Genomic DNA, 15,751 nt, shown 5'->3' on the forward strand with positions numbered 1-15,751 from the left:
GCATTACTTTGGTAAATTGACCCAAAGATTTTTGAAGTTACTTTCCTTGAACCACTCGTATTATGTTAGTAAAGTTGACCATAAGTATTGCAAAGTTTCATATACGGAACACCTTCTAACGGCCATATTTTCAGCAGTGGAAGTGGACTCCCATGACTAAGCGCCGAGAGAAGGCGTCGAAGCGAGAGAAGCCTGACGATGTCAACCCTGATACGTCGCTTCAGGAAAGCATCGGCCGGGACCCCATCGTTTGGGGAACGCGATTCTCGAAAGAAGAGGATGCTATTCTCAGAAACGCCATTCTGAACTATTTCAAGGTCCGCTCTCCTCTTTTCTTTTGTCTGGTTTTAGTCCAGGATGAGAAACTCCCGAGCCCTCGGTGATCATCACCACCGAGGGAAATGTACAAAGTACAAAACCTTAAAAGCGACATGCAAGGAGATATGTAAACCACAACTCGTTGCAAGCAGGAGATTGAAAGGTCTGTTTGATGTGCGGAACTCTTAAGACATCTAATGCATCGCAGAAGCCCATGGGAGGCCTTCCCATCACAAATGAAAGCTTCTCCGAGAAGAGAAAATTCTGTTAAAAGCACCTCATGAAAATTGATCACCAACGTAGATTACAAAGTGTAAGATTCCACATCACAAGATACAATAATCAAATGGAATCTGGAAATGACATCTCCTCAATAGTCAAATGGAATTTCGGCAATTCGGGGATGATATCTCCTTGGCCATCTCGTGAAAGGAGATGATATAAGAAAATGCAATCTAGGCCCAACAAGAGTTGATATACCACATGATGGCAAAGCAACACCTGGTTAACCACTACCATCCTTGTTATTAGTTGATATCTCATTGAAGTACTATGGGTAACGCAAGTAAAATTCTCATGTGGCCTCCAATTTGATTGTTGAGTGTTACAAACCTAAAAGCCATAGGATTTGTGCTAATTCATACAAGCTAGTGAAGCTCTACAGACAACCTACATCCCAACTACAAAGGCTTTGAAGTTTCTCCTCATATCAACATAAAGAAATATTATGGAAATGACAGGGTTCTAATTTTCTTGGGAATAATTCCTGTCATGCATCATAGTAGAGAACCAAATAACACTTAACAAACTTATATTTCTTAGCTCGTAGATCATGAAGCACTTTGATAAGCTTCTTCTCCACCTCTGAAACTGCCTACCAAAAGTTGCTCATAAACTTGTTGTTCATATCATGGACTATGACGTGCGTGGTAGCCCATGCAACTTAAATGATAATATTCTTGAAGACTTTAAAAGCTCAACTTTTGAGGAGACGTTTCATTATGGAGGTTGTTGATATCTTTACCATGTAGGGTGTAGATGGGGGTTGATGCAAAACTTCATGAAATCCAATATAGATTGAGTGTAAGAGCTTGGTAAGTATATTGTAATGTACGATCAACTTTAGATCTTAATGTATGACAAAATAAGGATGGAATCTATATAGTGTATATGTGTTTGGAAGGTTTTTAGTGAATGAGCTTATAAGCTAGGCAAGTGTTTATGCCGGCATGACTTGGATGAGAGTTTATAGGAGATTAGTTCCTTCTTTAGGGAGGAGGCCACGAGGAGAGAGGGCCTTCTAGAGGAGAGATTTGGTAGAGCATCATTAACTACCTTATAGAGGGGAGAGGAGAGACAACGAGGGTGCAGATAGATAGCTAAGATGATGCACATTGTTGGGCTGAGATGAGGAAGCTAGATCAAAGTAGATTTTATGCAAGGGCTTCCTTCTGGGTGCAGTTTGATGATAGGGTTAACCAATAGAGTTTTTTTCCACACCACAGGCTGAAAACACTCTACACAAGGTGTTAGGAGACTTAGGAGAGCAGATGGATCCATTGCATAGGACCCTTTGGAGGCTAGACAAGTGGCTACACAGTACTACATAGATTTTCTTAGGTCCACCACAAGAGCGCCAAGCTATGAGAGGGATAGAGAGACGGTATGGTAGAGCACCGATGATTAGAAATAGGATGAGCACATATTTAATGGTCCAGTTTACAGAGGAAGAGGTGCAGAAGGCGCTTCTGGCATTGCCCTCAGGCAAGTAGTAGGAGAAGATGAACTAGATAAATCTTTCTTTTTGAACCATTGGGATCTTATCAATGTAGGCCTCATCGAAGCTTTCTAGGAGATTATGGCATCAGGGGTTATGCCAAAGAGACTTACGGAGGGATTGATTCACATAATTTCCAAAGGAAGTGGAGACGGATTGAAGATCACACAATGAAGATTGATCACTTTGCTTGGAATTGCATATAAGATCCTCACAAAGGCAATCGGTCTCATATTAGTCCCATTGATGGCAGATATCATCCACCCCACATAGATAGGGTTTGTCTAATAACGCAACATCTTGGACAACATCTTCACTTTTTGGGAGTGCACAGCTTTGGCTCGATCTAGGAACTAGGACATTATTGTGCTACTGCTTGATTTTGAGAAGGCATACAATCATGTTAATTGGAAGTTCTTAAAGGACATGATGCTGAGTATGGGATTTCTAGAGCAGTGGGTTAGGGGAATAGTGGCTCTTTACCCCTCAGCACATAGCCAGGTTATGATAGTGTTCAACATTTAGAGATCAATCAGATAGGCCATGAGCTTCTCCTTGAGAGGTGTGTTAGAGGTTGAGGCATCTCCTAGACAGGCTGTGTTAGGGTTTCTGCACAGAGTAGGGTTTGGTATATCATGTTTTCTTGGCCAGACAGAGGACACGTCAGCGGCGGCAGGCAGTACAATGCCACGTCAATAGGGTGCCACGTCAGTAGGCTCCACATCAGCAGCTGCAGTCGGACAATGCTAGTTGCAGTCGTCTGTTTTATTATTATTTTATTCAGTTGACTACATTTATTGCAGCCAACTTGGTGCAGGCATTTTTTATTTTCTAGCTATAAATAGCTAGTTGGTGGCACACTCAGTCATTCATCCATTATTCATTATTCAGATTGTGATCTTGAGATTTGTTGGTTGAGATAGACTCTGTTCGGGCTGACGGAGATCGAGGTCATCAAGTCGGAGACACAAGCAGATATTTCCTTTGCCCTCGTGTATATTTCTGCACTCTTATACAACATACTACACTGCAGATTTTCTAAATTTACACTGTCTTCTTTTCTCTCTCTCTCTCTCTCTCTCTCTCCTCTCTGTGTTCACTCTCTCTTAGTCTTTGTCCTACGCTTCCGCATTGCTACACTCTGACATGGTATCAGAGCGGTGAAGATGGATTGATTGAGGGCTGAACCTATGTGAAGAGGAGATTTCAGCGTGACACAAGGCTGCGTTTCTAGGATTCGAGGGCGAGCGGGAGGGCTGCGCATTGGATCAAGGCTGAAGCGAGCGTGGGCGTGCGGGAAAGGAGTCCAATCGGTGAATTTGTTGCAGGTTTTTGCTGTTTGCAGGGGAGGAAGGCTGCGTTTTAGGCCTTCCATTGCAGATTTTACCTTTTCATTGCCTCTAGCTTGTGCAGAAGGTACGGGCAGAGACAGAAACAGCCCTACTAGGTTGCGTTTACACAGTTAGAGGGGATTGCTTTTGCGTTTGTGCATGCATTGCAGGTGAACATGTCTATAGAGGCTGATTTGGAGTTCCAGGCGATCATGGATAGGAAGGTGCCTATCCTATCAGCTCTTCCATCGGATCAAAAGCTTGATGGTGACAATTACTGCATCTAGCGGGTGATAATGTTGTCCATTTCGGAGTCTTATGATTTGGAGGAGCTTGTGTTGGAGGAGATCAACCGGCCCTCGGCGCTAGATGAGTCTAAACTCTCTTCCAGTGCTCGTGCGGAGTTGACCAAGGCCCAGTCTCATTGGGACAAATTGAATGCCAGGATTCGTTCTTTTCTTTTTTTGTCTTGCACTACAGCCGTGATAGCTCACATCGAGCACTTGTCGATGGGTCGAGAGATATGACTGGAGCTCGACCAAATGTACAATCGGATGACCCTGAGATGAAGAGGGTTTCTTTGGAGGTGCAGATGCGGACCTTGTCCGTGAATAAGTCTTCTTCGTTTCGAGAACACATCAACAAGCTTCAGCAGCTTCAGATGCAGGTTCAAAATGCGGGGAAGTCTATTTCCTCCGAAGACATGGGGATCACTTTACTATCCTAGTTGTCGCTACGATTCGGTACTTTTTATTCCACCCTTGTTGCTTCAGGACGGGAGTCGACTCTTTGGTGGGAAGAGTTGGTTCCTATGGTCTTGGACCAATAGGAACAGTTGAAGGGACAAAATGCTTCCAAATCGTAGACATTGGTTGGTCAAGGCTCTCAGAATAAGGGGAAGGACCAAAAGAAGAAAGAGGAGGACAACAAATCCAAGAAGGATAAGGAGAAGGAATTGACTTGCCATATTTGTGGTAAGATCGGTCATTGGAAGAAGGATTGCCTCGACAAAGACAAGAAGGACACCAAGAAGAAGGACATGAAGGATTCTGGAGCGGTGGCTGCTTCCTCATTAGTTGCTTTTCTATACTTAGCAGTCATTGAGGACTCTACATCGAAGACTTCTGATGCTGCGATGACAGCTCCCCAGGCTCGAGAGTGGATTGTGGATAGTGGTGCCTCACGGTAGATGACTTCTTCTTTCGATGGTGTTGCCCATTTGCGACCTTCGCGTGGGCAGATTTTCATTGGAGACAGCTCTTCTGTGTCTATTGCTGCGCGGGGTGAGATGCAGCTTATTCCAGACGGATGTGGTGGTATCCACATTTCCGAGGTGTTGTATGTGCCAGGCTTGGGGTATCATTTACTTTCAGTCCATAAGATTTGTGCTCTTGGTCTCTTGGTGGAGTTTGACAATGATTCTATTTGAGCCCTTGATCGTGGATCGAGGAAGATTCTCTCTGTAGGGTATGAGGAGGATGGCATCTACAAGTTGAAGTCTTTCACAGCTCTTATCTCTCTTCTTCTTACCTCTCAGACACAGTCCGAGCAATGGCATGCTCGGTTTGGCCACTTGAACTATGAGTATCTTCGAAAGGCATCACGAGGATCGTTTGTCCAAGGTTTACCGGATATTGTAGTGGGCCATCAGCCATGTGTCTCCTGCATTCGTGGGAAATTGCATTGGGATGCGATTCCTAATAAAGCTTTGCGGCGGTCTACTTCACCCATGGAGCTTGTATCTACGGATCTTTGTGGCCCGATGAGGACCGAGTCCCTGAAGGGGAGCTTGTACTTCGTGTTGATCGTAGATAACTATAGCAGGATGACTTGGGTCTATTTCTTAACTTTGAAGTCGGAGGCTTTCTTTCACTTCAAGGATTGGCTTATCTTTGAGGAGAACCGTTCTGGCCGGCGACTGAAGACCTTGCGTTCAGAGAGGGAGGTGAATTTATGTCTAATGAGTTTGCTCGTTTTGTGCAGATAGGGGCATTCACCAGGAGTTTGCTAACACCAACACTCCCCAAGAGAATGGCATTTTGGAGCGGAAGAATCGACATGTGATCAAGATGGCATGCACTGCACCATGACCGACAAACACCTCAGTTTTTGTGGGCCGAGGCAGTGGCTACCGTAGTTCACATCCTCAATCGATCTCCCACTTCGGCTGTTGACTGATGACACCTTTTGAGGCTTACTTTGGGACTAAGCTTGATGTCTCTTATTTTAGGATCTTTGGGTGTGACGCTTATGTGCGCATCCCAAAGACGCAGCGTGACAAGTTTGAGGCGGCTTCCCGACGATAATTTTTTGTTGGCTACAGCTGCCAGTCCCAAGGTTATCATCTGTTTGATCCCGTCAAGCGGGATGTCTACACGAGCCGAGATGTGCGGTTCGTGGAAGTTCTGGCCACAGAGGGGGGTGAGGAGCATCCCGTTCTTGGAGATCCAGGGGAGAGTTAGACTCTCGAGACAGTTCCTATGGAGCCAGAGTCTTTTGATGGAGATTCTTCTTCTGATTCAGAGTCTTCACTTCCACCGGCCACCCTTGTCGAGCTTCCGAAGGTCGATGTTCCCGAGTCTTTAGCAGATGGAGAGGGCACAAGTTCTATGGATTTTGGGTATGCAACACTAGGCAGCTAGAGTAGCAATTGCATAAGGATTTCACCTGAGTTCCATGTGGGACCACAATGAGTTTTCTTGGATACCATGTGGGGATTGATATTACCTTAGAATAGTTGGTGGTACCTCTCCTCTTGAGCATACGATAAAAGCTTCTTTATTGAAGCTTAGCGAGACTCTCATCAATAGGGAGAGTAGTGGTTGCCAACTAGGCCTTGATTACTAAAGAGATCAAGATGCAGGGTAAATCATTTGAAAGAAGTAGTTAATAAGTCTAAGCATTTTACTAAAGTTCAGGAAAGAGATGTGGCAGATCTTCTTCAAGAGGCCGTCCTAAAGGATGTGCTGGTGATAACCAGCAAAAGAAGTTGAATTAGCAATTTAGGGAAATGCAGGTTCCAAGAGGCTGCAGAAACTTTAGAGGTAGGGGGAGCTCTAAAGTAAGAGGTGGATGGAAAAATAGAGGTTTTGAAAATTTTGGTATTGTTTGTCATTATTGTGGCAAAACAGGTCATACTGCAGCCCATTGTTATGTTAAGAAGGATGATATATGCAATGATAAATTGTAGCAAGAAAACTATATATCATCTTCAAGACAAAATGAAGACAAAAATGAGTGTGTATTTGCTATGCAGCATATGATGAATGTTGTTACAGGAAAGAGGACACGTGATAATGTATGTTATGTTGATTCAGACACGTCTAATCATATGACAAGTCATGTTGAATGGTTTGGAGAGATACATGATTTATAAAATCCACGTTATGTGCAAACAAGTGATAATTCATACCACCAATCTCACATGTTGAAAAAGTTCCTTTGTCCTTGTATGATGGTTGAGAACAAAGAGTTTGTCAGATGTATTACATGTGCCATCCATCACAAAGAATTTAGTGTCTGTTGGTCAAATGGTAGAGCAAGGGTTGAAGGTTTGATTTAATATAAAAGATTGCTTTGTGGAAGATTTTATTGATAAGTGTAGGTTGGTCATAAAAAGGAGTAGAGTTGGCCACATGTTTACTTTAGATGTTGGAATTCCTACTATGAATGTTGCTATGTATGCTAAGGAAAAGGAGTGGTTGCAGACATTGAAATAAAAAATTGTAGGTGATAGCACCCAATTGTAGATGATAGCTCTTGGGACCTGGCAATAATTGCGAACACGCAAGAAAGGCTAGAATCAGGCGCCAAATGGTAGCAAGTGGCTGGTGGAAGATTTGACCGCAATGTCATCCACAAAGGGGGTGTGGGCAATAGAGTTATGGCTCTTGAAACTTATAGAAACAAGATGAAGGGAGAGTGATAGGCTATATGCATATTTATAGAAATTTGGAACACCCAAATTAGGGTTCTACATGTGGGACATAGTAATTCTCTAGGATTACATTTCTTTTTAAAATAAGAGGTTTTTTTCATTAATTAAGCATGTTTTGGGATTGTTTTAAGCTAGGCTAATGCATTTTTAGCTAACGTCCCCTCTCAAGAGTAAGGAGAAATAAACCCTTGATATATATTTTCTTGTATCCCAGGCATCCCTTTTCAAAGTAGCGAGGGTATTGGGCAATGTATACCCGTTGGTTGCTCAATGACCTATCATGACTATAGAGGTGATGGTTATCTTACCAAGGGAGCCCAAGTGATTGCTCAGAGAGGCTAGGGCATCGGACCAAGGATATGCATTAGCTGCTTAGGGGCCTATTAGGTCTTGCAAAGGTGGATGGAAGCAACAATGGACTTTTGATTTTTTTTAAAAAAAAGGGACTATTAGTGTGATTTAAAAAAAAGATGTATTAAGTGAGGGTTTTAAATGATTAAAAAAAGAGGGATGGATTGTCTCACTACCTTCATACAACAAGCAAAACAATTCCACATATTACTAGGATAAGTGCCTAGGGATTCCTAAGTGCGTGTATGTGCCAATCACACGGGGAATATGTGGAGAGAAAGGCAAGGCAGGTAAGCAAGCAAGACAATCAAAGCTAGCATGCAAATATAGGGAAAAAGTGCCTTCGGAGACTGCTATGTGCAATGCCACGATCATGGTGGATCCAGAGTTGACCACTCCAAGGGTCAACGAAATGTTGATTGCCTTGGTCAAAATATCTGCAAAATTGTCGCTTAACGGCACAAACTCCAAGTGAATGGTGCCTAGCTCAACCTTCTCTTTGGGGAAATGGTAGTGAATTGCCATGTGTTGTGTTCAAGGAGAGGTGATAGAATTGCCCGCACAAAGGCAATGGTACTTTGGTTATCGCAATAGACAATTGTAGGCAACTTGCAAGGGAATTGAAGCGCAACCAACAAGTTCCTTAGATAGATGGGCTTTGTAGTGCCATCGAAGAGAGCTTGATACTCTGCCTTGGCCATGGAAGCCGCCATTGTCTCCTGCTTATGGCTAGCCCAAGAGATGGATGTCGTGTCCAAGGTGTAGAGGTAGCCTCCATGAGAACGTCGGGTGTCAGGATCTCCCACCTAGTTAGGATTGGTGTACCCTTGCAAACATAAACCATGACCATAAGTCCAAAATTATAGGTATACCTTAAATATCTTAATACACGAAGACAAGCAAACCAATGAGGCATTCTAGGTGCATTAAAATACTGACTAAGCAAACTAACTGTTGAGAATGTAAGATTTGGCCCAGTATGAATCAACCAGAGTAATTTCCCCACAATAGAACAATAGGTTTGAGCATCAAAAGGTTGACCTGATGTATCCTTGTGTAGATGGACACTAGGGTCTAGAGGATAGCCCATAAAAATCAAGAGATTAGCTCAAGGGAAGAGCTTTCCTATCTTGTCAACAGGAGTGTGCGTATAAGCACGACTATCGAAAACTTTGAAGTGAGAAATAACAAGTTGAGAACCAAAGAATGCCTTGTACAGAGTCTTTCTAGGGATCACCACAATCGGGTTTTTGTCGAGGATGTACGCTGAAGTGTCAACAGCCTTGATCAAAGGCACTTAGGGAGCTCTGCTGCAAACAACATAGAGCGTGCCATATTTAGGACAGTTTGGTTGCTACGCTCTACGACTCCATTCTGTGCAAGGAAGTTGGTAGAGATGAGTTAGCGTGCAATGTCCTATTCCTGTAGAAGGTCAAATAACTCATGGGAGGTAAACTCGCCACTAGAATCACTCCTCATAGTATCCACATGATGACCAGTCTGGTTATGAACTAGTAGCACCCAAGCATTGAAATATGTAAAGGCATCGAACTTATGCTTGAAGAAGTATACACATGTATCTGGAGAAATCATCTACTATGAAAAAGAAGTGTAGTGCACCATTTAATGCGGTAGTGGATGTGGGACCATAAAGTTTTATTTGAATGAGCCTAAGAGATTCCACAACTTGAGTGATAGACTGGTGTTGAGGAAAGGGTGTGTGATAGTGCTTACCTAGTTGACATGCTTTACAGACTTCTCGAGATAGTTTTAGGTGTGGAAGGCTCTCAACCATCCCCTTACGTAATAGCTCATAAAGAGAGTCGTAGCCAAGATGTCCCAAGCAAAAATGCCAAAGGTGCTTAGATTTTGTGGGCTCTCGTGTAGTGGCTAAATCTTGGAAGCGATGGAACTTTGAATCGTTGATAGTCGGCTTGGTAAGAAAGTGTCATGTGGTAAAGGCCATTAGACTATGCCTTGTTGTGAGCAATCACTAAACTAGCTTGAGAGTCTAGGACCTTGACTGTGGTTGCTATGAAGAAAACTACTCGCCCCAACTAGCAAAGTTGTTGAACGGACAACAAGTTCTCATCCCAAGCTGGGGAACATGATAGACATAATTTAGCGAAGCAAGATCTAGACCCAGGTCAGTGGGAAAACTGACGCGACCCTAGGCCTGAATTGTGACCGGGGAGTTATTTCCTATGTGGACACTCCCGGCTGTAGGGGCTTGGGAAATAAAAACGTCCGCTCTAGGAATGGGTAGCTTCACTGTCCACAAGCCAAACGAGTACTGACGTGCTCAACTGTGACGAGTGGGCCTCTGTAGGCACCTGATTAGGAGACAACTCGCAGATTTGAATGAGACTCGCATCTGATGTCTTTAAGGAGACGATGTGGGTCTTTGTGGACCAATTAGACAAACCCTCTAGAGTCGAGTAGTTTGCTGAATGTGATGATGGACCGGTGGCAGTGTGGGTTTGGCCTCTCCATTGCCCCTGCTGAGGGTCCACCACCCTACTTCCCTTGTTGGGGGTTACTCAACTGGGGTATGGGGATCCAATTCTTGGATTTGGGCTGTGTGCCTCTTGCTTTAGATCAATACTCGTCGTCATAATGGCCAGCCTTTTGACAATACCTATTCTTTTTGGATACATTTTGCCATCTTGGTTTAAGTGTGGATTGATTGTTTTCGTTACTCACCCTATTTTGATTTTGATTTTGATTTGAGGTTTGTGTGTCCTTGCCTTGTTACCTCATTTGAGAAGATATAACAAGAGCCCCCTCTATCGAGGATGTGTTATGAAATTGATTGAACAACCGTGCATAATGCAACAACTAACACTCAAACTCATAAAATGTGGGCATTTGAGGTTGTAAAATATTTTCTTTGTAGCTTGTTAAGGAATAGGGTAATCTGATTGTCAGAGGACTTAGGAGCTCCAGTGGTTGAGAACTCGGTGAGGAGATGCTGATACTCAGCCAACTTGAATTTGAAGCCTTGTCTATGATTTTGAAAATTTGGACCTCACGATCCAAATTGATGTGACAGATCCTATTCCGAGCCGCATAGCGGTCGGTCAAGCGTACCCAATGCTCGGATGCTAAGTTGAAATGCTCAAGCTGAGAGTGAAACTCAAGCAACAAGCTCTGCATAAGCTCGATAATAGCAGAGGCATTACGAGCCTTCCATGAGCTGATGACCTCGTATGGAACAAGGGTGGGATTAGGTTGGGGTTCCAACCCCAGTGCTAAATCTCATAGGTTCTCAGAGTCTAAGACATGCCTCATTAAATTTGAACAAGTGGTGTAGTTTGACTCGTTGAAACGAGTCTTGTCATTAAATGCATGCTTGGTGGATGAGGAACTAGAACCATGAGGTGTCTGGAAAGATGGATAGATGGGATAAGATGGTGGTGGTAGTGGTGGATAAGTAGGAGGGGGTAAAGTTAGATAGGCAGAAATAGGTTGCTGGTGTCCAAAGAATGCTGATTTTGCTGCGGAGGCACCGAAATGGATATAGGTCCTTATGATACCATAAGTGTAGGTGGAGGTAGTGGGACATAATAGCCTTGTCCAAATGTTGGATGGGGCACTACAGAATGATCGGATGGTCCACTAGGTAATGTCATAGAGACAAACTGCGATACCAAACGATCCATACTCGAAGAATGCCTTGGAGGGGGAAAACTCGAAAAAGTGTGTAGGAGGTCGAGTCTCCTTCACAGGTATACCACCCGAAAATGGGTATATATAGGTCCTAAAGGTTGTATCTAAATGTGCAGAACCCCTGGTGTGGTGTGTAGTAGTGGTTAATATGGTGTACTTAATGGAAGCGGAAAGAAAGGTGCAACGGAAGATGAGGGAGGGATCGGTGGGAGACAAAATGGATTTCTGATGGATATTGTTGTGGAAAACATCATAGGTTCCTTTTGTCCATTAAATGCACTAGATGAAGATGCATCTACTCCATAATGACCACAAGAAATAAAATCATTTGAAGAAAAAGGAAGGGTAGGAATGCTTACAAGTTCTTTTTTTAGCTTCTTACCTAGTTTCGAGTTCATAAAGAAATACCTATCTTCCTCATTACTTACAAACCAAAGCTTGTTTCGAAGAGTCCCTTCTTGATGAGTATCTCTTGACCCAATAGAAAATACAGAATCAATTGGCGTAGAATCTAAAATAATATGGTTGATATCTGGCATTGGAGAAAAAAAGTACTGTGGAAGTGATGTGTAATCCAAGCCAGGTTCCACTTGCGGATGATTGGTCCATAGTGGATATTTCAAAGGTCCTGCAAGATCATTAGTTTTGTGCACTGAATCTAAAGGAGAAAACTCAGACTTACCTTCAACCTCCTGTTGAGCCCCATATATAAGAATGAGATCATACTCAGCATGGCAGAAATGTGATATGGATTGTGGACTCCATGGTAGTCTGATAGTTCTCTGCCCATGTCCGATCGGCGGGTAGTAGCAAGCTGGGAGGCCCTCTCTTGATCGTTTTTGTCCATGTTTGGCTGTGGAGATTGGAGCGGTGTCGTGAATGTGTTTGAAGTCATTTGACCCTTTGTTGTTTTTGCTTTTGTGAATGAACTTTTCGATCAAAGGCCAAGGTGTCTTAGAGAGTACCTAGCTTTGATACCATGTGAAGAAATGCTCTAAATGCAAAAAGCATGAAACCAATTGTACGACAAAGCAGAAACTAATAAACTCAGAACACAGTTAGGGTTAGGGTTAGGGTAACTCAGAGACAGTGAAGACATTGAATAATAAAGTAAATGAATAATGAATATACAATGCTCATGCAGCAAATACACTATGTAGTGAATATTGTGTTAGCAGAGTATTTGTCAGCTCATGTGTGAGTCTGAGCTTGATCTGGGCTGGGCATTTTTTATTAGGTATTTTAGGTATTTTTCTGGTGTGGCATTTTATGCCATTGGGGCATTTTATGCACCAGTCGGCCAGCATTAAATGCTGTTTGACCAGCATTATTGCTCCCCACTTTTTCAGCCTATTTATACTTAGTGGCTCCTCCTCAGTCAGTCACATCATCTTCACCATCTGCAGACTCTGTGGAGAGAGGAGCCAGTGCCAGTGCCCACGCAGCCAGTGACTCACTGTTGTATGCGACTGTCTCATGTTCAGATATATGGATTCCATTTCCCGTGCATACATCTGAGTTCTCATCTGTATCGTGTTCTTTTCTTTTCTCTTTTTGTCTTGTGTTTCAGCAGTTTATTTCAGCACATGTTTATGCTTCCACCGCTGCTCCACTTCTGACATGGTATCAGTTTTCAGGATTTGTGTTTCTGCTGTGTTTTCTTGCTGATTTCAGGACTGTTTTGTACCCCTGCTGATCAGACGACTGCTGTCGCAGCCAGGCGACCTGTTTTGGGGCTGTTTTCAGCCTGCGTTTTTTGCAGTTTTGCCATCGCCTGCTGCCTCCGCACCCTCTGCTGCCTACGCACCCTCTGCTGCCTGCGTTTTTCATCTGCAGCTGCTGGCGACAGTTTTCTACCTGTTTTTCTCCAGTTTACAGCCTGCGTTTTGCTGATTCAGCATCTCTCGTGGCTGGATGACTGTTACTTCAGGCCGTTTTCTCTGTTTTTGGCAGTTTTTGACTGATTTTTTGACTTTCTGCAGCAGATTTTGTCTTCTATTGATCAGATTTTGGGTTCTATTGCATGTGAACTCTCGTTTTCTGTAGTCTGTGCTTGTGTTTTGGCTGTGTTTCCTCTCTAAATTCCATCTCTTCTCTACTTCTCTTCTTATCCTCTCCATATGGCTCCTCCGTGCACTTCCACTGATGATAAGTTACATGGACCTGATTATCTCACATGGAGTGCTGTCATGAAAGCTTGGTTTGTGCAGAAGCGGCTATGGTACATCGTCTGTGGAGCTATTGCTCGACCTCTCCGTCCTTTTCCTCTTCCTGAAGACTTTGATGAGGACAACCATGATGCATCCTTGAGATTACAGGGGCGGCTTCCAGCACATTATGGAGGCGAGGCTTATGTAGCTTCAGAGAGGGGTAACGGGAAGAAGAAGTCGAAGGCCCAGTGTTACCACTGTGGCAAGAAGAGACATTTGCGGAAGGACTGCAAGAAGTTAGCGGCTTCCAGGAAGAAGGAGCAGAAGACGAAGCGGGATGCTGACTCTACCGATGAGTCCTCTCCTTCATCAGACTTCGACTCCGATCCTCCGACCAAGGTGAAGTCCAAGGCGCGGAAGGGATCCTCTTCTTTGGATCGCGGGAAGGGCTTGGTGGCCCCTTCCTCGGCTACTTTCTAGTGGTGGTGATGAGGTCATCCCTCACGACTCTCTTGTGCCAGAGAGGGAGTGTGAGCGGGTGTTCAGATGGGGCAGCCGCGCCTCATCTATATTTTCATACAGGTGCATAGGTTCTTGAGAGGGACGTCCCTGACGCATCGACTTCAGTCTGGCGGAATCAAATCCTGGAGCTGGGATTGACATCTAGATTCATGCTGAGCTGGTTATCTGATAGAGAGCGGGAGGCTTTCGTCTGGAGCTCACATGAGGGGACACTTTGGTGGTCTGGCCAAAGGCGGGGAATCCATGGTCACCTATGTTCAGAGGCATTTTTGACAGGATGGTCTTGTATGCTACTGCGAGACATTAGTGATGGACACAGAGATATGCTATGATCTTCTCTATTTTCAGGTGTTTGGTACGATCGACATCGAACATCAGGTTCTCTCCGAGGCACCTTGGTGGTGGCTTGATCACCCACTGCTTGGGTATCCATGGTTCTACTTGGTGGTTCTATGTTGTATAGTTTCTGATCCCTTTTCATTGTACTATTGTATTGTATCAGATCACTCATGATCTGAGAGAGGGTGTTAGCAGAGTATTTGTCAGCTCATGTGTGAGTCTGAGCTTAATCTGGGCTGGGCATTTTTTATTAGGTATTTTAGGTATTTTTTTGGTGTGGCATTTTATGCCACTGGGGCATTTTATGCACCAGTCGGCCAGCATTAAATGCTGTCCGACCAGCATTATTGCTCCCCACTTTTTCAGCCTATTTATACTCAGTGGCTCCTCCTCAGTCAGCCACATCATCTTCACCATCTGCAGACTCTGTGGAGAGAGGAGCCAGTGCCAGTGCCCACGCAGCCAGTGACTCACTGTTGTATGCGACTGTCTCATGTTCAGATATATGGATTCCATTTCCCGTGCATACATCTGAGTTCTCATCTGTATCGTGTTCTTTTCTTTTCTCTTTTTGTCTTGTGTTTCAGCAGTTTATTTCAGCACATGTTTATGCTTCCACTGCTGCTCCACTTCTGACATATTGAATCTCAAATTCTCGTATCTTTGGGATCAAGGCGGAGGTTATGAGCTATAGAGTGTGTTGTACTTTGAACGGATCCTGAATTGCAACAAAGGTAGTCTCCGAGAGTTGAATAGGAGTAAACATAGTCAAGGAAGGCTGGAACTAATATAGACGGTAGTGCAGGAGAAAGAAATACTAAAAACGTAGGTATTTGAGGAGAGAGAAAATCTGTACAATAGTTGTTAGGTGTAAACGCAGTAGACAATGGTGAGAGAATGTTTGGGCGGTAGCCCAAAACCAAAACATAGCATTCAAAAGAAAGAGAAGATCCTGATGACAACTGTCAGTTCATGATGACAGCAATAAACTATAGGTGACAACACCCAATTGTAGGGGACAGCTCTTGGGACTTAGCGACAGTTGTAAACATGCGAGAAAGGTTGAAATCAGGCACTAGATGGTAGCAGGTGGTTGGTGGAAGCTCTGACCGCAATATCCTTCGTGAAGAGGGTGTGGGTAGTAGAGTTATGGGTCTTGAAACTTGAAAAAACGAGATTAAGGGAGAGTGGTGGGGTGCATGCATATTTATAGAAAGTTTGGGACACCCAAATTAGGATTTTGCACGTGGGACAGTAACTCTCTAGGATCGCGTTTCTTTCAAAATAAAAGGTTTTCTTCATTTTATAAACATGTTTTGGGGCTGTTTTAAGTTAGGCTAATGCATTTTTAGCTCAA

At 43.8% G+C, this 15,751-nt stretch overlaps 1 protein-coding gene across 1 annotated transcript in view; it reads left to right on the plus strand.

Annotated features, from left to right (window-relative positions):
* The first annotated feature begins 227 nt into the window (after window positions 1-227).
* Window positions 228-15,751, plus strand: part of LOC148024295 (uncharacterized) — a 216,396-nt gene continuing 200,872 nt past the window's right edge. Inside the window, exon 1 of the mRNA XM_087693919.1 lies at window positions 228-317. The gene's annotated coding sequence lies outside the window, so the exon portion shown is untranslated. The remainder of the gene's footprint in view (window positions 318-15,751) is intronic.

The sequence above is a fragment of the Lygodium microphyllum genome, chromosome 15, assembly GCF_053477565.2.
Source record: "Lygodium microphyllum isolate KBCC chromosome 15, Lygodium_microphyllum_v1.1.10, whole genome shotgun sequence".
Taxonomy (NCBI): Eukaryota; Viridiplantae; Streptophyta; class Polypodiopsida; order Schizaeales; family Lygodiaceae; genus Lygodium; species Lygodium microphyllum.